The 21,667-nt window shown below is 47.4% G+C and overlaps 2 long non-coding RNA genes across 2 annotated transcripts; one reads left to right on the plus strand and one right to left on the minus strand.

Annotated features, from left to right (window-relative positions):
• Positions 1-4,391: 4,391 nt before the first annotated feature.
• Positions 4,392-15,745, minus strand: LOC147645776 (uncharacterized). The gene is made up of 2 exons (XR_015282161.1): positions 15,336-15,745; positions 4,392-7,065 (listed from the first exon to the last, which is right to left on the minus strand). It is a non-coding gene; the product is annotated as an uncharacterized LOC147645776 (long non-coding RNA).
• On the plus strand, positions 7,064-13,204 carry LOC147645777 (uncharacterized). Its single transcript, XR_015282160.1, has 2 exons — positions 7,064-12,899; positions 13,157-13,204. It is a non-coding gene; the product is annotated as an uncharacterized LOC147645777 (long non-coding RNA).
• Positions 15,746-21,667: the final 5,922 nt, after the last annotated feature.

Raw genomic sequence — 21,667 nt, forward strand, 5'->3', positions numbered from 1 at the left:
ATAATTTTACTTCTATATTGTCAGTTCAGTTTGGGCCAGTGGTGTGAGAATCAGTTTTTATTCCTAGGAGAATAAAAAGAAAACACTTGATTGCTTTCTCATTTTTGTTTTATATTTGTACTTGACTCTTAGTCATTAAAAAATGATGGTATGAGTTTTTTGATGTTCCCCTTTAAGCTGCACTTTGAAAACCAGAAGAGCTTTAAAGTTGGTGCTTTAACACATAAACAATTATTAGAATATTGCTTAAAAAAAAATAAACAGCAGATCTGTGGGGGGCCACGTGTGAGTCAGGGGATGTCTGCCCTGGAAGAGAAGCTTTGTTCCAGGCAGCCAGGAGAGGAGCTTTAGAAATGCAAATTAACACTGATGGGACAAAGCCTGCACAATGGCCCAGGGGCTTCCTGGCTGCAGGAGGAATTGGGCTGATTCCAGGAAGGAAAAAACAGAGGCAGTGAGTGAATCTGCTTGGAGATAGGGCCAGGGACTTGTACATAAGGCAACAAAGGGAGAAACCATCATTTTCAGAAAATGTTACTAATTGACAAGGACTGCTGCTCAGACCAAGTCCCAATGCATTTCTGAACTTCCAGAAGAACAAACACTTCACAGAGCCAGGAATATCGGGTGTTATACAAAAAGGACTTGCAGCAGGCGGATCGGGAAGGCTGAACCTTCCAAGCACCTCCGCCAGTGTTGGGCAAAGGGACAGGGACATGCGGCCGGGAAAATCAGGACAAAAACGAGGCCGCGTCCTCCAACAACTGGAGAGAGCGCATGGCAAATGCCCCATGGCCTCTCCCTTTGGGCAGCAATAAAGTCACTTGCACACCACTCCTCTGGCTCCTTGGGCCACACAAACCTCTGGCGCCGGGAATTTTCCCGCCCGGCCCCGGGCCCAGCGCAGCCACCTCCGGCCTCCCGACACGAAGCGGGACGAGCCAGCGCTGCTCCGCCACCGCCTCCTGCCGAGGCCCCAGCGGCAAGGAGACCGCGGGCAGCCGCTCCCGCAGCGCCCTCAGCCCAGGGCCAACACGGGCCGGCCACGGCACAAGCCACCCGCCACAGCCCCCTGCCGCCCCCTCCCGGGCCCGCAGCGAGCCCCGAGCCCCCGCAGAACCGAGCGCGGCTCCCACCTGCGATGGCCGGGGCCGCCTCCGAGCTCCGCCGCCGCCTCACCGGGCTCCGGCCGCTGCTGCCGCCGCTGCCGGGCCCGCACAGACGCTCCGGCAATGGCGGCTCTCCTGCCCCACGGCCGCCCTGGGGGCGCCAGCGGGGCCGGGCTTGTCCCCGCTCTGCCCAATCAGCGCGCGCCAGAACCACGAGTGACGGCAGAAGCAGCCAATGGCAGCCAGCGGCGGGCTCTGCACACGGCACGGCCTCGCCTGCCTTGGGCTGCGCTCCGCCATTTCTCGGCCCCCTGGGCTGAGGAGCGGCCCCGGCGCTGGGCCCGGCCCGGGCAGGAGGCCAAGGAAGCGCCGCTGCGCTGAAGCGCCGGGAGCTCGGGGTGCCCGGGAGCTGAGGGCGCTGGGAGCTGGGGGCGAGTCCGGGATGGAGCAGGGCATGCCGGAGCGAGGCCAAAACTCTGTGACTCTCCTTCCTGCCCCGGGCGGGGAGCAGAACACACAAGGAAAGGCTCGGGGGTGTGGATGAGGGTGGGGACAGTTCAATCCTTGGTCACGGGCACAGCACACCTGACTTGGGGAAATTAATTGAATTTATTATTCCGACGTGTCGGAGGAAGAAAACGAGAAGCAAAGTAATTTCTAGGGAAATCCATCTTTCCCCCCAGCTGTCCCTCCTTCCCGGGCTTAACTTTGTGCCCCTCTCCGTCCCCCTCCCCGCCCAGAGGCACAGGGATGGGGGTCACAGTCAGGTCATGTCACTGCCTCCCCCTGAGGGCCAGGAATCCTTGTCCTGCTGCAGCCTGGGGTCCCTCGCAGGGGCCAGAGTCCCTCAGGACCAGGCTGCTCCAGCGGGGATGGCCAGGGGGATCCCCGAGTCCGGCCAGGAGCCACTTGCATGGCTGTGCAGGGGCTTCTGCCGGGCTCGGGGCCTCTCTCAGGCACCCCCTGCTCCGGCCCGGCCTCACTGCCGCCCTCACCCCCCATGCACGAGTGCCCGGGCAGGGAGATGCACGATTTTCCCGGGGCTGAATCTTGGTGTTTCTGAGCTTTATTTGGCTAAATGTTGGTGTTTTTTTTTTTTTTGTGGGGACAGAATCTTTGTATTTTGAGGGGATATCAGATTTTTGGTGTTTTGGAAGTTTTTGATCTGTCTTTATTAGCATTCAGGAACACACATAATCACAGACTGATTATATGCAGGTGCTTTATTGAAGCACGCAGGAACTGGGGGTATCAGCAACCCAAATCTAGCTCCATTGTCTTTTTCCAAAGTGCACATATTTCTACAATTTCAGCTGTAGCAATAATCACTATAACAACCTTATCAATATTGCTTCATTAATATTGCTTCATTAACTCTATATTGCTTCATGAGAGTTAGCTCATCCTTTCACGAACATGTTCAAATCTTATCTCTGGGTGGGTATCTTGGAGACCCCAAGTACCAGTTCCCGTTACCGTAAACATTTCAGCTTGCTAGACCATCCCTAATACGAAGCATTCTTGTGGCCTACCTCTACATGATTTGAAGAAACATTTTCAGAAACATTTAACCCCATAGTACCATATTTCCCCCCTTTAAAAATATTTTATTTTACTATAATAAGTGTGATGCTTTCACTATATACAGTCCTTTTTCTGTGTTTATACTTGATGTTCATCTTCGAATCCACAGTTGTTGTAAGTGTTGTTGCACTCTGGAGGACTTGGAGATGACAAATGCGGATGTGGATCTCTGTCCTGTGTCAGTGCCTTTATTATCTTCTGGTTCCAGGTTCCTCTTTTCTTTATCTCTCCTTTCAGAACTGCACAGATTAACCAGATTGCTAAGAACACAATCAGTAGGATTATCAGACTCTCAAGAATAGATTTGATCCATGAGCTCACATTCCATCCTAACCCTTCAAAACTTTTAGCTACCCAACTTGTGGTCAGATCTTCCCTCTCTTTCTGTGCTTCAAGTTCTGTTTGTTTTAACGGATTAATGTTGTGTTCTACATCTGCAGTTCCATTTGGGATGTGGATGCAGCAGTGATCAATTTGTCCGTTTCGGTACCCACATTCTCCGTGTTCTTTCAACAATAACATATCTAAAGCCAATCTGTTTTGCAGGGTCATTTTAGTTGTGGTTTGTAATTGTACATTTAGCTCTCTAAATCCCTCTTTGGTAACTCTTGCCAATCTTTCTACCTGGCCTGTAAGTTTGTACAACATCTTTCTATTGTTATAATTTGCTATTGGACCAAGCAAGGATTCCAGGGCCCACTCACATTTTACACTACTGCCTGGGGTTCCTGCCATCTTTCTTCATCTTCAGATTTGTTTTCCTGAACTTCTTATCTCGTCCTTATTTGCAGAAGTTCATGTTCTCCCTTGAATGGGGACCTTTTCCAAATTGGGCATAAGGTGGGGGGGCCTAAAGTAATCTCTTTTACTTTTTCACCTACAGGCAAATGTGTTGTCCAGGTGCCATCGCTTGCTGCCCATCCAAATTGGCCTGGACTCTGTATTGTACTTGTGCTACATATTACCTTTTGGATCACTTATCCTATCTTGTCATTTATTTCACCTTGTTTATGTTTGATTCCTCTGCAGGCACATCCAATTTGCAGGGCTACCACTAGTGGTGGCATTTGTTTTATTTCTTCATCATCAGAAGTACAGTCCTAAGTTTTGTTCCATACCCACCAATTCACTTTGTCTGCCTCCATTCTACTACTGGTTGCAGTGTTCCATACCCCTGGATCTGTTTCATTTTCTGAGCCTTCCCACTTAATGCACCAAGGGCTATCTGCCATAGATTGGAATTTCTGAAGCCCACTCATTGACCATGCACTGTTCCAAGCTTCAGCCCGATCTTTTCCTTCCTGTCCTTCACACTTCCACTTTGATACTGGAATCTTTTCTTTAATGACCTTTGCTATCTTTTCAGAACACCATCCATAATTCCCTAATCCCCCATACCAGCCTAGTTTTGGTTCATACTTTCCTCCATTTTGATGACAATCCCATGTAGATGAATACTTTGGCTTCACAGCATTTACAAACACTGTCTTATTTGGGTACTCGTAATCTATTTGCAATACACAGCTCACATTTTCATTGTTACTGTTTTGTATTTCAGGAAATTTGGATGTTATAATTCCCCAATTTATTTGGACTCCTGTTGCCTTTGGTATTGACAGACAGGCAGTTATTTTGCTGATGTTTTGCATGTTGGCCAAATATTTAATTAATCCAATTGTTATAAACGAGGCTCGAGACTTTTTGGTGTAATTAAAGCCTGGCCTGTTTATTAATACTGAGCTGCAGCCGAAGGGAGACACAGGCTAGTCCCGTGTGCTCCACGCTACAGACCGGGACAGTAACAACGTATCAAACAAAACTTACGAACAACAACGGAGGAAAAAACCCCACAAGAAAAGAAAGAAAAAGCCCCGCTAACATGTAACACCCTGTTTTATACCCTCCCTTAGGCTTGGATTGGTCCGTTTTGGATCCGTCTCAGGATTGGCTGTTTTCTTGGGCTTTGATTGGTCCATAGCCATGTTCATCCTGGTCCAATCATTTTCCTAGGGCGTCGAATGATTGGTGGATATTTCTTCCAATCCTTACTCACTCTGCTGATGACATCATGTTCCTGAATGTTCCATGCCATGTCCCCATAAGCCCTTTTATATCTCTTACCAATCCCCCATTTTATCCGCCCAACCCCCAATCCAATACCAACCCCGAACATTCTAAAATACACTCAACAATTATCTTAACAATCTTACAACATAATTAAACATATCAATTAACTCTCTAACAGTAACAACTTTAATTAACCTCCCAAGTTCAAGGAAAAGATCCCTTATAACAATTCCCCCCTCTAAAACTTTGATCGGGCTGTTAGCCCGCATCAACAGTCTATTACACAGTCTCTTTATCTATTGTTTGGTAAAATCTCCGCAGTTTCTGGTAGTTTTCATATATTTCTTTCGCTGCTTCCGAGCTTTGGTCTTCTTCTGGGTTCTCAATTTTCATCACCCGGAGGTTTTCAATTCTTTCATCAGTTAACTTCTTTTGTAAGCTCAGTTCAAGGGAGGTTTGGACGGCATTTGTTACAGTCCGGATCATGCAAGGAATTAGACAGGGAAGGAAAACAACACTTATTAGTGCACCACCAGCAATTACTAACCATTTCTTCCACCACTCCCCATTGAACAAATTGTCCCACCAATTCATTTTTATCAAGGGTGTCCATTTTTGAGCTGGTACATGGGCTAATTTTCTTATGTTAGCTGTGATGTTGGTAATTACTTCGCTATGGTCATCGATTTCAATACAGCATTCAGATGAATTAAATTTCCCACACACACCACCCTCTTCGGCTAACAGATAGTCCAGTGCCAACCTGTTCTGATAGATCATTGTTCTCATTTGCCGAGATTGGGCTGAGAGTAAATCAATGGCCAAGGATGATTGGTTTGAAATAATTTCTACTAGTGCCTGTAGACGAATTATGCGATTCAGCATATATATAGGGGTCCTGTATCCCCATGACCCATCTTGAGCCCATGTAGCAGGGCCATATGTAGCTATTATCCTCTCAGGAGGCCACTCATCTTCTCCCCACCTTTGAGTACCTCCGATTAAAATCTCTCTCCTTTTTCTCCTTAACTCATCATAGAGTGGGATCCCTAAATGTTTCTTTTCAATTCTGGGGAGTAAGAAAAAGGAAGGCTTTATAATCCCCAGGGTGCAACTTCCAGCCCAATTCTTAGGAAGCATTACATAAGCTGACTTCCCACACAACCAGAATAGACTCTTTGGGGCTTTCCAATATTTATCTGTTTTTACTGAAGTTATACCGGTTTTGTTCCAAAACTTGGAGATTTGTGGCTCACCTAGAAAAGGGTTTTCTTCTTTAGTAATACATTCATATAGTTTTTCCCTCTCTACCAGCACACAACCTCTCTTGTGCTTCCTTGCCCAATGTAAATGTGGTGTTTGTGGAATCCACCATTGACTGGTATAATTTGTTACCAAGTACCTTTTACAATGAAGCTCTCCCACATATACTGTATACCTGGGACCTCTTCGCCACAAGCATTCTTCCCCAATCACCTTAGATCTCAAACTCCAGGTTTCTTCTTCTGGTCTGTTATCTGGTCCTGGTCCTTCTTTGTCTAACAGTTTTAAAATTTCCTGCGGGTTTAAAGGTATTCCTTCCCACGGCCATATTTCTGCCATCCTTGTATCACCACAAATCCAACAATTTGTTACATTAAATTCTCAGCTGATTTTCTCAACTAGATCCAGGAATAAATTTTTACCTCCCACTAACTGGGTATCAGGAGTACTCTTAACCACCCCTTGTATTTCTTCCTCCTTGATTAGATCAGGCTCATAAATTGGTTTATTCCCCCTCAGGTTTGCAGGGTTTTTCTCTGTACATATCCATTTTGCTTTCATAGGGCATTCTCCCAGTAATTTCTGTTTAAAATTTCCTACATTTTCCAGTTGCCAATAAGTTTTCCCATCCTCTATACAAATTATTGACTGTGAAGTGTTGACACAGGAGGGGCTCGGGTTCGTATGCACTCTGAGGACGGCTGATCGAGCATCCCCTGCATATAATGGGTAGTAACACCTATCACAAGGGACAGCCTCTCCCATCACGGTGTATATCATCAGGAGGGCTAGAATCCGTGGGAGTCCGGTATAGGGCACTCTGTCATTCTTGCCCAGAGAATCCATGCCTCTGACTCAAAAAGTGTTTCCCTACCCGGTCTTGCCTCCCTTTCTCCTTGCCCTGGATTGGTGTTCTTACCAGCTACCTGGTTGCAGGGTTTCAAGATTCCCTCTGTGTCAACTGGTTTCCTCTCCTGTTTCTCTTTTTGGGGTCGAATTTGCTAAGCACCTGGGAGAATGCTCTATTTCTTGGACTCAGAATCTGCAAAAGAAACACCAGAAGTTCAGTTTTTACTAAACTACACAATTTAGGTAATTATTCAATATCTGTTACGACTCACAAACTTCAAATAACTTTTCTTAACACTGTCATTGTAGGTTCCATCTGTTTCCCTGTCCGTTGCCGTCCCTTTCAGGTCAGTCACCTGGGGTAAGGAACTCAACCTGGGGCAGAAACAGGCCCTTTTACTCTTGACACGTGAGTCCATCCTTTTTCCCGGGTATTAATTGCTGTTTCCGTTGTCAGAAGGACCTGGAAAGGACCCTCCCACTTTGGAGTCAATGGTTCTTCTTTCCACGTTCTAATTAATACCCAATCTCCAGGCAAAAATTTATGGATCTTAAAGTCTATTGGTGTTGTCTGAGGGAGATGTCCCTTTTGTCTTAACTCTTCCAACATAGTAGCTATGGTTTGCACATAATTTTTTACGTGATGTTCACCTTCTTCATAGGTTCCTATATTATTTGGAGTAGTCAAAAAGGGCAATCCAAACATCATTTCATATGGGGAGATTCCCAAATCTGCTCTCGGTTTCGTTCTTATCCGCATCAGTGCCATTGGGAGACATTTTAACCAGCTCATTTTTGTTTCTTCCACTAACTTTGTGAGAGTGACCTTTAACGACTGATTCACTCTTTCCACCCGGCCCGAGCTTTGCGGCCTCCATGGAGTATGGAGTTTCCATGTTATTTGTAGTGCATTGATTGTTTGATGTAATATTTTTGCTGTAAAATGGGGGCCCCGGTCTGAATCTATGGTGTTAACAATTCCATATCTTGGTATGATTTGTTCAAGTAAGATCTTACTTACAACCTCAGCCGTCGCCTTGGTGGTAGGGTATGCCTCCACCCAATGGGTCAAATGATCTACTATCACTAGTAGATATTTGAACCTTTGAACCCGGGGCAGCTCAGTAAAGTCTATTTGTATACTCTGGAAAGGTCTCCTGGCCAACCCTCTTCCTCCTTGTGGTAACTTTCTCATTGCTTTCCTATTAACTCTTTGGCATATTATACAGTCCCGAGTTATAATTTTTGCAATTTCAAAGGCGCCAATACAAGCGTATGTCCTTAACAAATGATCACATAAGGCTTGAGTTCCCCAATGGGTTGAGGCATGTAAGTCCTCCAGTACTTTCCTTGCTAGAGTCTTATTTAACACTTGTCTCCCATCAGGTAACCTCCATTCCCCTCTCTCATTTTTGATAGCACCGTGCTTCTGTAGTTCTTCCTGCTCTTTTTCCATGAACACTGGAACGCCTAAGTTCTCTCTATCATGCTGGTTCCCATCTTCACTACTCCCTTCATTTATTTCTGATATATGAAGTAATCTTTTCAGTATCTTCTACAGCCGCCTCCTTGGCAATCCTGTCCGCCAACTCATTTCCCCTTACTTCCCTTGAATCTCCCTTTTGATGTCCTCTCACGTGCACGACCGCTATTTCTGAAGGGCCTTGCAGGGCTCCCAACACTGCCTTTATCAGTCCCTCATGGATTAAAGTCTTCCCTTTTGAATTTATAAATCCTCTCTCAGCCCAAATTTTTCCAAATGTATGCACTACTCCATAGGCATACTTGGAGTCTGTATAGATTGTTCCAGTCTTTTTGTTGAGCCATTTCAGTCCCTTTAGCAAAGCATACAGTTCACAGCATTGTGCTGACCAAGTGGAAGGTAGTCTTCCTTTTTCTATCACAGTCATACTTAGTCCATTTCTCACTGAATATCCTGACAACCTTTTTCCCTTCAGTACGCTTGATGAACCATCGATGAAGACTATTTCACCTTCTGGTAAGGGGTATTCATAAAGATCGTCCCTAACCTTGGTTTGCATTTCAATGGTTTCTAAGCACTCTTGTTCCAATTCACCTTTAGGTTCCCCATACAAAAACTGTGAGGGATTTTGGACTCTCGTGGTGGCTAATTCCAGATTTTCAACATTATTCAAAATTAATTCATACTTTAACAGCCTGTTGTCTGAAATCCAGTGACTGGCCTTTTTACTCAGTATCGATTTTAGATCATGCGGGGTATACACTCTAATTTTGTTTCCAAATGTCAGTTTGTAGCTGTCTTCCACTAGGGCTACAGTAGCTGCTACAGCTTGCAGACAAATAGGCCAACCTCTTACCACTGGATCCAGTAACTTTGAAACATATGCCACTGGTTTTCTTACCCCACACCATTCTTGAACCAAAACTCCATATGCAACTCCTTCTTCTACATTCACAAATAGTTCAAACAATCAATTCATGTCAGGTAAACTGAGCACTGGGGCTGTTACTAATTTTTCTTTTAACTTCTTTAATCTGTCTTCATCCTCCTCATTCCATGTTACTGGCTCTCCTCCTGCTAATTTGTCATACAGAAATTTTACCAACTTGGTATAGTCCTCTATCCATAATTTACAATACCCGATCAATCCTAATAATTTTCTTATATCTGTCTTAGTTTTTGGAGCTGGTAGTGATATTATTCCTTGTATTCGACTTGAGTCAAGTTTTTTTTATATCCCTTCCCAATTATATGTCCTAAATACTTCACCTCTGGTTCCACGAACTGCAGTTTCTTTTTGGATACCTTTAAACCCTCCTGAGCCAGAAAATTCAATAATTTAATAGTGGTCTCCTGGACTTCATTTTTCAATTTCCCTGAGATCAACAGGTCATCTACATATTGCAGGACTTGTGTGTTTCCTTCTGGGGTAAACTCTCCCATCAATTTCTCTAAGGCTTGCCCAAACAAATTTGGTGATTCTGTAAATCCCTGGGGCAGCCTTGTCCATTGTAACTGTTGTTTCCTTCCAGTCTCCTCATTCCACCACTCAAAGGCAAACCACTCTCGACTGTTCTCCGCCAAAGGGCAGGACCAAAAGGCATCTTTTAAGTCTATTACACTGAACCACTCATGTTCAGATGGGATCTTATTTAACAAGGTGTATGGATCTGCCACCATAGGATACCGGGTGACTGTTTGTTTATTCACTTCCCTCAAGTCCTGCACCAGTCTATATGCGCCGTCAGGCTTTTTGACTGCCAGTATCGGGGTGTTGTGTGGGGACATGCACGGCTCCAAAATCCCCTCTTTTATCAATTCTTTAATCACTGGTGTTAATCCCTGTCGACTTTCAGCTGACAGGGGGTATTGTTTGACTCTTATTGGCATTGTATCAGGTTTCATTTTGACCTCCAAAGGAGGTATATTCAACAATCCGTGGTTGCCCTTTTCCGCCCATACTACTGGATTTATTCCTTTCTCATCTTCTTCCCTTAATACCATCATTTTAACCACCATGCGTCCTCCCTCAGGTATTACCCCTATTCCAAATTGCACTTGCAAGTCCCGACCTAACAAATTAATTCCTAAATCTGGCATATATAAAAGATCAACACAACCTTCCCGAAAATTTCCTCTCACTTGGACTCTTTCTATTATAGAGGTTTTGAATGGATTGTTTTCAGCACCCTTAACAATGCATTTACGATTGCTTACTTCATATCCCTCAGGAATTTCTGTTACACTTGATCTATCTGCCCCAGTATCTACCAAAAATATATATTCTTTGCTCTGAGGGCCTATTTCCAAGTTTACCAGGGGCTCTTTTTGGTGTTCTAGTTCTTCCCTCAGAGCATAGAACCCCTGACACCCCTAATCATCACCTCTCAGTATTTTCTCTAAAGCATCCTGTTCTTTCGCTATCCCCTCATCCATCCTTCGCTTCTTACAAAACCGCTGTGTGTGTCCTTTTTCATTACAGTAATAGCAAGTTATATTCATCCATGGTGATCTCCCTTCTTTCCTGACCTCTTCTTTCTCCTTAGTTCTTCTCCTTTGATCTCCCCTATCACCTCCCATCGGTCCTCCTTTCCTCTCCTTTGCCAATTCTTCAGTTCCTTCCTCTTTTCTCATTCCCATACTCTCTCTCGCGACTGCCACCATAATCTTTGCTTTTGTTTTTGTCTTTTCTTCTTCTCTCCTCAGATATACTTTCTGCGCCTCTCTCAATAGTTCATTCAAACCTCTTTCCTGCCAGTCATCTAGCTTCTCTAATTTTCTCCTTATATCAATCCAAGCTCTGGTGACAAACTGGATTTTTACTAATACTTGCCCTTCAGGGCTCTCTGGGTCTACACTAGAATATAATTGAAAATTTCTTTTCAGCCTTTCTAGCCAGGCACTCGGGGTTTCATCTTTTTCCTGCTGACTGTCAAAGGCTAGTTTTGCATTGGTAGTTCTGGGAACCGCTTCCTTTATTCCCTTAATGATCAGTGATCTATAATCCCTCATCTCTCTCTGCCCCTCTTCTTCATTTGGGTCCCAATCAGGTTGATTATGGGGCATTTTCTCTTCACCCCTTGGACCACCTCGGTTCTCCCGCTCCCAGATCCGCATGCCAGCTGCTCGGATCAATTGGTTTTCTTCAGGAGAGAAAAGTATCCCCATAATGGAGTTTAATTCCTCCCATGTGTAAATACTTGGGCCCAGGAATTGATCTAACTGGTTAGAAATGCCAATTGGATCTTCTAATAAACTTTTTATTTCCTTTTTAAAATTGCGCACTTCGGAAGCTGTGAGCGGGACATTCACAAACCCTATTCCTCCCCGAGCTCCTCCCATGGGAACCTCTCTCAGTGGCAACAACCTTTCAACTTTTTCCCTTTCCATCTGGCTCTTTCTAGCCTGGAACCTTGTATTGTAGTGATGACCTTCCAAATTCACATCCTGCTTTTCTTGGCCTCCTGCTTCTGAGGTTTTGCAACCACAACTTGACCCCAGCTCTTTTAATCTAGTCTCTTCTCCACTCTGTGCTTCTAAAGTACTACTTGGGGTTTGTGCTGTTGGTGAAAGATAAGAAGGACCACTCTGAGCAAAATTTGGGGCTAATAAACTTTGAGAGGTAGGACGTAATTTGGAAGAACTAGATACAGCTACCAGAGCAGCTGAGGATGATGTAGGGGTAACCAGAGAAAACTGAAGTTCTGGGGTGGGTTCCAAGGAGGAGGAGGAATGTAAAGGAATTGGGGATGAAATACCTTCCATACAGGAAACAGGAGGGTTAGACCCTATGGATAGTGATGTAAAGTTCGTTTCTAAGGTGGGGGGTACAGGTAAGTACTGGGGTTTAGGCTTGGCTGGGGATGGATTAGGGTAAGTGGGCAAAGGGGCAAGTTGGGGTTGAGGTGTTAGTGGTGAGAGAGGAGGGGGTACTATGGGAATAACTGGAGGGGGTGGTGGAGGAAGATGATCCAGAGGATCCCATTTTTCCTTAGATCTTTCCTTACAATCATCCAGTCCCTGTGATACTTTGAACAACTTAACCTCTTTTTCCTTTTTTATGTTTTCTAACCAGCATGCTGCATATTTTATCTCTTCTGTACTTTGATGTCTTTTTACATTAATGTGCTTATTTAATGCCAGACACATCCATTCCTCCTTGGACCCATACCATGGCCAGTATACTGGGCCCTCTGCAATACTCTCTTGTGGCCAAATCTCCAGACAATATTCAATCATTTTTATTTTATCTAGACCACTTAACGTGAGGTCCTTATCCCACTTATCCAGCATTTCTCCCAAAGGAGATATTCCAAAGGAGGAATATCTCCTACTAGAGTTTTTTCTTTCTGTGACTTGCTTGCCCGTTTGCTAACACACTGGCCCATAGCTCAACTATTCAGGTCACAATATAGAGAGGTAATATAGTAATATAGTTTAACAGAAAACGAGTTAAAAATCTATAAAATCAGATAAGTAGCTGAAGAGGAATGTGGGAGACAGAAAACAACGTTGTAAACAAATTGGCAAAAAACCGAGCTGAAGTTCATAAAATCAGAAAAGTAGTTGAAAAGGAATGAGGGAGAAACAAGGCAACGTGGTAAATAAATTAGCAAAATAAGGGTAAGAGAGCGTGGGAAAAACAGGAATGGTGCCAGCAAAAGGTGGCTTGATAATAAGGAAGGAAGGGCGTGGAAAGAAAATGAGGATGACCAAAAGGATATGTGGGAAGATATAAATTAAAATGGCGGAATAACGTGGGAAAACGGAAATGAACAAAGAGAAGTTCTGGCAAACTAAGATGGTGGTAGTTTCCTAACGTGAAAACTCAAAATGTACAAAAATAAAATAGTAATTTAAAGGAAAACAGATAATGTTTGAGAAACAGATTTGTGGTCCTGGAAATTCTAAATAATCTATTTATAGATATAGGAAAGCACTGACAGAATCAAGTTCTTACAAAATCTAGTAATCTTAAGTAATGTAATTCGATATGTATTTATTTTCAACAAAAACGAGATAGCGCCCCCGTGACCTCACACTTTAATAACCAGAATCAAAAAGACCTATGAAGTGTTATGAATATATTAGAGTAGAAACAAAATAACCAACAATTGACAATAATTAAATGTAAATAGGATCTCTGAGTAATTGGGTAGAAACAAAATGGTGGGAAATTGAAAACATAAACTAAATATGATCAAGTGAAAACAAAATGGCAGACAATCGAACACAATAACTAAATATAATCAAGTAAAAACAAAATGGCAGACAATTAAAAAAAATCCGTTAAAAACAAAAGGGCAGACAATAGAAAATAATTAAATATAAAGTAACCAGGTAAAAACAAAATGGCGGACAATTGAAAATAATAATTAAATATAAATGTAATCAAGTGAAAACAAAATGGCGGACAATTGAACACAGTAACTAAATATAATCAAGTAAAAACAAAATGGCAGACAATTAAAAAATCAGTTAAAAACAAAATGGCAGACAATAGAAAGTAATCGGGTAAAAACAAAATGGCGGACAATTCAAAACAATAATTAAATATAAATGTAATCAAGTGAAACAAAATGGCGGACAATTAAAACCAATAATTAAATACAAATGTAATCAAGTGAAAACAAAATGGCGGACAACCAAACACAATAACTAAATGTAAAAACAAAATGGCGGACAATTAAAAAAAATCAGTTAAAAACAGAATGGCGGACAATAGAAAATAAGGATTAAATATTAATGTAATCAGGTAAAAAAAAAATGGTAGGCAGTTGAAAACAATAATTAAATATAAATGTAATCAAGTAAAAACAAAATGGCGGACAATATAAAGTAATCGGGTAAAAACAAAATGGCGGACCCACCTCTCTGAGGGGATTCAGCCTCTCACAAAACGGCCGCTACCTTGCCACAAAAAGCTCCTAAAATGGCAGACTCCTCCTCCGCCCTTCCCTGAGGAGTGGTCTGGGGACTCTTGGCTAGCCCTCACCCCAGAACCTCACTCCCCAGACACCCGTGACTCCAAAACTAAAATCAACCAACTATAACAAGAACAACTGATCTTTGGTAATAACAATAAAAGGCAACCAAACTTAACTTATAACTAATTAAACCAAAACAAACTCTATCCTTATGTAATAAACAGAACTCAATACATATATATTGCAGACCGAATGATGATTTCTAAATGACCATTCAACTGTGATTAAACAATTAGCAATTCCATTAATCAAATACACATTTCATTAACAACAAACAACTCAGATGTAAAAAAACCTAGCTTGACAGGTTCTAACCCGTTCTTCCCAATCCTAGTGACTGGAAAGATCCTCCCACAGCCGGTGGCCCCTCCCTATAAACCCCTCTCTGGGTTCCTAGCTCAGGGAAGTGAGTCTCCCCCTACGAACCCCCTTTGGGTTTCTAATTCGGGCCTTAGGAGTCACCTTGCTGCAGGGTTTCTGCCTCCCCTACAAATCCCTTGGGTTCCTAGTTCAGGGAAGGATTACCCCCCCTTATGAACCCCTTGGATTTCTAACTTGGGGAGCTCCTATCTTTCCTCCAGAGTGGGTCCCCTCCCCCTGTCAAAAGGAAGGGCACTCACCTATCCGGGGGCCCCCTTTTCGTAGCGGTCCCCGGGTAAGTGTCTTTCTCCCTTACTCTGGAGTCCTAGTTCCCCAGACAGCAAACTTGCCCCAAGTCCGTTTCTGGGGAACCGCCCTCCAGGTAGAATTTAGCCCTCCCCTACAAACCCCTTTAGACTCCTAGTTCAGGAAAAATTCCCTATGAGTCCCTTGGGTTTCTAACTCAGGGATTAGGTCAAATCCACCCCTTGGAGCCTCCCTCCCTGGGAGGAGCGGGAGCCTAAGCGAGTAAGGGCGGCTGAAGGAGAGGTACTCCCCGTCTCCCCTACTCCCGGGGGTTCCTAGGGTACTCCGCACCCCCCTTTTGCCTTAAACCCCACTCCCGACACTCACCCACGCATCGGAAGCCTCGCTCCCTCTCGGAGGACCCTTAAACTCCCGGCTGTAGTTTCGTCTGCAGCCTCGGGTACAGCCAGCAAGCCCGTCGATGATCCCGACGTAGTCCAAGCTCGGGCAGCCAAAAACGAGGCTGGACGCTTCACCCCGGTCCTCTCCTACTCCGGGACCGCCCTAGGGCGTGGCTATCCCGGACGAGGCCCCAATTACTGTTATAAACGAGGCTCGAGACTTTTTGGTGTAATTAAAGCCTGGCCTGTTTATTAATACTGAGCTGCAGCCAAAGGGAGACACAGACTAGTCCTGTGTGCTCTATGCTACAGACCGGGACAGTAACAACGTATCAAACAAAACTTACGAACAACAACGGAGAAAAAAACCCCACAAGAAAAGAAAGAAAAAGCCCCGCTAACATGTAACACCCTGTTTTATACCCTCCCTTAGGCTTGGATTGGTCCGTTTTGGATCCGTCTCAGGATTGGCTGTTTTCTTGGGCTTTGATTGGTCCATAGCCATGTTCATCCAGGTCCAATCATTTTCCTAGGGCGTCAAATGATTGGTGGATATTTCTTCCAATCCTTACTCACTCTGCTGATGACATCATGTTCCTGAATGTTCCATTCCATGTCCCCATAAGCCCTTTTATATCTCTTACCAATCCCCCATTTTATCCGCCCAACCCCCAATCCAATACCAACCCCGAACATTCTAAAATACACTCAACAATTATCTTAACAATTTTACAACATAATTAAACATATCAATTAACTCTCTAACAGTAACAACTTTAATTAACCTCCCAAGTTCAAGGAAAAGATCCCTTATAACACCCCGAGTGCGGGAAGAGCTTCGTGCGCTGCTCCAGCTCCATCCCCCATGGGAGGATGGGCGTTGGATGATCCCCAGTGACCCCCGTTGGGCAGAGCCCTGGTGATCCGTGGTCCTGGTGATCTGTGTTGGGAAGACACCTGGCTGGGAGGCTCCACATCTTCCTGGCTCCCTGTGGGCACCTGGATGAACACCGGGGCAGGAACATCCATTGGGACACAGACCAGCAATGGGAATTCCTTGGACGGAGCGGATTTGTTGACTTTCAATCCCAGAAAATCTTTTGCATTCAATCTTATCTTCTGGTGGCATCGAGGAATAACTGGATGGTCTTGGAGGTCTTTTCCAACCTCACTGAATTCACAATTTTGATTTCCTATTGCCCAAGGGTGTCTTCCACAGCCAAATGGTGATGAAGTGGGGCAAAGATCAAGGTTTTGGAGACAGTGGGGTGGAAACCTCTCCAAAAAAGCTTCTTCCCTCCCACTCAATCACAGGGATGCTCAGTCAGCAGAAAGAAATCCTTTTGTTTTGGCCGTGATTTGCTTTTCATTTCTCTTCTTTCCTTTAAAATATCTAATTTTGTGGTAAAAATAAAGACACGGGTGAGAACATTGAGGGACATAGACATGGTGGGACATGGAGAGTGACATGGTGACACATGGACATGGCCATTCATGAAGACATGGGGGGACACGGGCACAGATGGAGACGTGGGGGACAATGCCAGGGGTGGAAACATGGTGGGGACACAGCCATGGGTGAGGACATGGTGGGCCATGGCCAGTGACATGTGGGGCCATGGCCATGGCTGCTGCCATGGGGGGAACTTGCAGGGGCTGTGGGGGATGCTGGGTTTGAGGGAGTTGAGGGCTCCTGGCAGGGACTTGGGGCTTGCTGAGGGCTCTGGGGAGCCCAGGCCGAGCGGCTGCGGCTGCGCTGGGAGCCCCTGGCGGAGGTTCTGGGGCAGCTGCTCAAGGACCCCCTGGCCTGGAGCCCCAGCCGGGCATTGGGCTCCTGGAAGGGAATGAATGTCCTTGTGCCCAGGAGGGAAATCCCAGCACCCCCAGGGTGTGGGGGGCAGCTGAGAGGCCACAGCAGACAGCGCTGTCTTCCTCTGTGGAGCCCAAAGAACCTGCCAGCTCAGAGATTTTGGCTCTCCCCTGGAGAACTTCTCCCTAGGTGAGACACTTTGCTCTCATGGAGAGAAAAAGTGTCACTCCCAGAGGCCTTTGAGTTGAACATGTTAATTTGTTACACCCCATTGGTTTTCCTCCCTATCAATCCACCCTGATACACGTATCCCAGTTTTCCCCGCCCCTCTCCTCTATAAATACCCCGAGTTTTCCCGTGTTCAGAGAGCTGCTGTCACTGGCTCCCTTCACTGAGGGCCCTGTTATAATAAAGGCCATTTCTCAATGGAATGCCATACAGCTCCCTAGCCTCTCTCCCTGTCGCCTGCACGCTGCCACTGAGCTGAGACCACTCACTGGGCAGAGGACATGCCTGGGCCCCTGGACAGTCCTTTTCAGGACAGCTTCTTCAGGGTAGTCGTGGCACCCCTGTCATCGACACTGCTGCGGCGCTCCTCCAGAACTGCACCTCAAAAATTCCCAAACTCTGGGATTCTTCCCAGGAAAAGGCTGCCAGGAGCTGCCAGAATTGAGTGAAAGGGGGGATTTGAGGCTCAGATTGAGCAGGAGGGACCTGGAACTCCCAAAACCAAGCAGAGGGGTGGGGTGGTGGATTGGGCGGCAGTGGGGCAGGGGTGGAAGTGCAGAGGACAAGGGGCGCATGGGAGCTCCATATTGGGTTTGGATGAGTGTCACTCCTCCTTCTTCTTCATCCCGCCTCCTTCTCCTCTCCAGCCCTTCTGCTACTTCCTCTGCCCTCCTCCTCCTCCTCCATCTCTTCTGCTCCCATGAGCCCAGCGCCCAGGCTTGGATCCCCATTTTTCCAATTCCTTCACATCCCACAGGAGGAGCCAGGATGGAGCCAGGGCAGATTGGGCTGGGGCAGCGCTGGGCTCTTGCCATGGTCCAGGTACCACCCATGCACCCCCTCCCCAAATTTCCCTGGTGGCTTCAGGGGTCCCAGCCCTTTTTAGGGTTTGCTGGGTGCCATGCTGGAGTTTGGTGTCTCCCAAGGAGTCCCCAGAACAGGGTGACAGATCGCGGGGACACACGGGGGTCCTGATCCAACCTGGGGCAGCATCTGTCCCTGACAGGGTCTCCCCGCGGGGTCTCCCCAAGTCCCTCCCCACTGCCCCCCATAAACGGGACAGGGGCCAACTGGGAAGCTTTACTGGGAACACTGGGAGCAGCCGGGCAAGGGCAGAGTCACAGCAGGGCTGGGGGGACACACGACCCCTCCAAAATCAGCCCAGGGATGGAGCGGGGGATGCTGGCTGGGCCTGAAGCCATGGGGAGGGGCTGCGGCTGCCAGCGGCTCAGGAGCTCTGTGGGCAGAGAAAAGGGGGTGACACTGGGCTGGGGGCCCCGGGGGAGCACACATGTTCCGGGAGAGGGAGAATATGACCCCCAGGACCCCCCCTCACCTTCTTGTGCAGGCAGAAGCTGAGCCCCAGTGCCAGGAAGACGAAGCCCAACATGGAGCCCTCGATCCATATCAACATCTTCCTGCGGGCAGTGTACAGCAGCATCTCTGGGAAGACTGCAGGGGTCGGGATCCCCCCTAAAACCTCTCACAGACACCCCAAGCCCTTCCAAGCACCTTTCCACTCTCGCCCAGCCCACCCAGGACCTCTGAAACCTCCTCCCAGTCCCTTCCCAGCCTCCCCAGGATCCACCAAAGACCCTCCTGTCCCACTCAGGATCCCACAGTCCCCTCCCAGATGCCCCCCTGGACAATGCCCTGCCCCTGGACCTCCAAACCCTCTCCCAGTTCCTTCCCAGCCCCACCAGGACTCATCAGGATCCCTCTCAGTCTCTTCCCAGCACAACCAACCTCGTCCCAATCCCTGCTTTCCAATCTCCAGTCTCCTTCCAGCCCCTCCAGGCTCACTCAAATCCCTCCCAGTTACACCCAGCACCCCCAAACTCCCTCCCAGTTTCCACCAGGACCCCCAGAACCCCATCCCACCCTCCCCAATAACCTTTAATCCCATTCTCAGCCATTCTTGGCCCACAAACCCCTCTCCCAGTTTAAATCAGTCTATCTCAAACTCCCTCCCAGTTACTCCCAGTGTCGCTCTATTGGGAACGGCGAGAAGAACAACACAGACTCTCTTGTGAGTTGAACAGGAGAGCTCTTAAGGTTTATTACCTCAGATCTTTTTTTATAGACCGATACATGAAAGTACAGAAAGGTAAAACTGTTATTGGTCAGTGAACTAACACATCACCATCATTGGTCAGTGGGGTACACCACCCCTCGACCTTCTCTTGCAAGAAAACACGAAACTGACAAACAGCACCTGCAGGGCTGTCTTCTGTCTCTGAGGATTGTTTTAATTCCTCCCCATGATCTCCCAGGCCACTTTCTCAGGCGGGACTGAGGAAGTTATGCAGCCTGCTATTCTACAGGCACTGGGCTCCCTACTTTTGCTCATAGTTAACATCCATACTCCCAGCACACCCCAATCCCCCTCCCAGCCCCTCTACTGCCTCCCCCGCTGCCCCCGGCGCTGTGGGGGCCGGGCCGTGCCCCAGTGCCGGCTCAGGGGGTGCTCCAGGCTGCCGTGCTCCACCTGGCAGCTGGAGCTGAGCCCGCATTGCCGGGGGAGTTTCCAGCAGCACCAGGAGCTGCTGGCTCCAGTCCCCGCTGGGGAGCACGGCAGTGGCCAGCACGTGGCCCGAGAGCTGCTGCTGGCCCTGGGAGCAGCTCAGCTGGATGTGGGCAGGGGAGAAATCCATCAGGGAGCAGAGCAGGCGGCCGGGGCCGGGCTGGGAGCTGGAGGGCACCAGCGAGATGGACACGCTGGGATGGGCACTGGGAGAGATGGGAGAGGAGTGGTGTGGCATTGGGAGGGACTGGGAATGGACTGTCAGGGCCTGGGGTGGCACTGAAAGAGATGAGAGTGGATACTGGGACACTGGATGAGGGGGTGGAGGTCTGGGAGTGAAGTGAGAATGAGCTAGGAATAGACGGAATGGGCTAAAAAGGAGTAGGAAGGACACTGGGGCCTCTGGGCGGGACTGTGGTGGCACTGGGCGGGACTGTGGTGGCACTGGGCGGGACTGTGGTGGCACTGGGCGGGACTGGGAATGAAGTTCGCTGCACTGAGCGGCCGAGTCCAGCGCGGGGCTCTCGGCTCTGTGGATCTGCCCGGCAACAGATGAGTCATCAGAGAGACGCGCTCTGATTGGCTGAGGGGCGGCAGATCCACGGAGGGGCGAGATGGACAGGCGTGGTCACTGGGAGTGACTGGGATGGACTGGGAGAGGCTGGGATGGACTGGGAGAGCCACGGGAGCCATTGGGAGGGACAAGGGGCCCCGGGGATGGGCACACGGAAGGCTGAGGGCTCTGGGGTGATTCCCAGGGAGGTCTGGAGGGACACGGCCGGGCCCCTCTCTGTGCCCCGCGAGCAGCGGCCCGGACAGAAAAGTTCAGGAGCGGGAGGAGGTGTTTCTCAAGATTGATTTTAATCCTCATTCTCCTGGTCTGATTTGCTCAGTCCTAAGTTCAGTTCATTTCCCCGTGTCGGGCTGTTGTGCCCCTGATGGTGATCCCTGAGTGACCTCTCCCTGCCCTTGTCCCGACCCACGAGGATTTGGATTTGTTTCAGTTCAGTGGAATTCCTGGTGATTTGGGGGGAGCTGGAGCAAAGCAGCTGGAAAGCACAGTGGGCGTGTGTCCTGGGTTGATTATGATGTTAAATTGTATCCCCATTCGTCCACCTAACCCAGACACAGGTTCTGTATTCTTAAAATTCCATCTGAGAGTAAAAGTGAGTGGAAAAGAAGCACCAAGTCTGTTATCAGACTGCACTTGCTCCCCCCGCATCGGGAGTTTTGTCTACAGCACAGACAGACAACAAGACACAGATCGCCTTGGCTTTCCAGCTAGCCGGAGCAGAGAGGTCTTCCTGGACTGTTTTCTTTCCCTTTTTCTGAAATGAATCGAAGCTGCTCTGGACTGGGGACTCGGGGGAGCACCGGGAGCACCCCTGGACTACCGGGAGCCCGGCCTGGGCAGCGGCATTTTCCAGCGCCAGAGGGACTGATAACAGAGCCAACACCCCCAGGAAAGAGACCCTCTGAAGTTCCTCATCTCTGCTGAAGGGCGAGAGGTTTTGTAATTTGATATCGTTCATTTTTGTGCTGGGTAGTGCTGTGCCTGGGAAATAAACAGGTTTTTTCCACTCCTCTCAGAGAAATCTCTTCCCGAACTGGATGGGGGGTGGGAGAAAGGGGCCACGTGGGTTTGCTTCCCGGGGGGAGCCCCACTGGAGGTTTTCTCCCAAATTTGCCCTAAACCAGGACAATCACCCAAATTACACAAAAACATCAGAAAATTTCAGAAACATCCCTCAAAATT

The sequence above is a fragment of the Cyanistes caeruleus genome, unplaced genomic scaffold (genome assembly GCF_971803275.1).
Source record: "Cyanistes caeruleus unplaced genomic scaffold, bCyaCae1.hap1.1 HAP1_SCAFFOLD_174, whole genome shotgun sequence".
Lineage (NCBI taxonomy): Eukaryota > Metazoa > Chordata > Aves > Passeriformes > Paridae > Cyanistes > Cyanistes caeruleus.